Below are 460 nucleotides of genomic sequence, written 5' to 3'. Positions count from 1 at the left end.
ACTACTCGATCCCTCTGGGTATCTGGCTGTGACTAAGCAGTGACTACAACCTTGCCCCTTTTCAGCTCTACTATACACCTGGGAATTCAGATCATACACATAGACTTACAGGACCATTGTCTGCCAACCCTATATATGTTCCTGGATACACTCCCCATTTCATAGATATACCTAATTGTTTAGCCTGTCCACACATCTGTCCATCCATATACCCATGTTTGCCTTCACTGACAAAGCAGTACTCCATGTGGAAAAGGGTTTATCTTTGTTGTCTGTACCTCCCATGTACCTCTCTATGTCTTTCTTATCTTCAGTGGTGCCAAATTGGTCACTCACATTTGGTACATTGTCCTTCTCTTCACCCAAATCAATACTTATCTCTATCTATCTAACAGCCTTCCCTCCCTTCCCCTTCCACCATTTCCTTCTATAGATAAACCTTTCCTTAACTTTTACAATA

The sequence above is a fragment of the Orycteropus afer genome, unplaced genomic scaffold, assembly GCF_000298275.1.
Source record: "Orycteropus afer afer isolate SDZICR_OR568_19922 unplaced genomic scaffold, OryAfe1.0 scaffold00158, whole genome shotgun sequence".
NCBI lineage: Eukaryota > Metazoa > Chordata > Mammalia > Tubulidentata > Orycteropodidae > Orycteropus > Orycteropus afer.
This window is presented reverse-complemented; position numbering follows the sequence as displayed.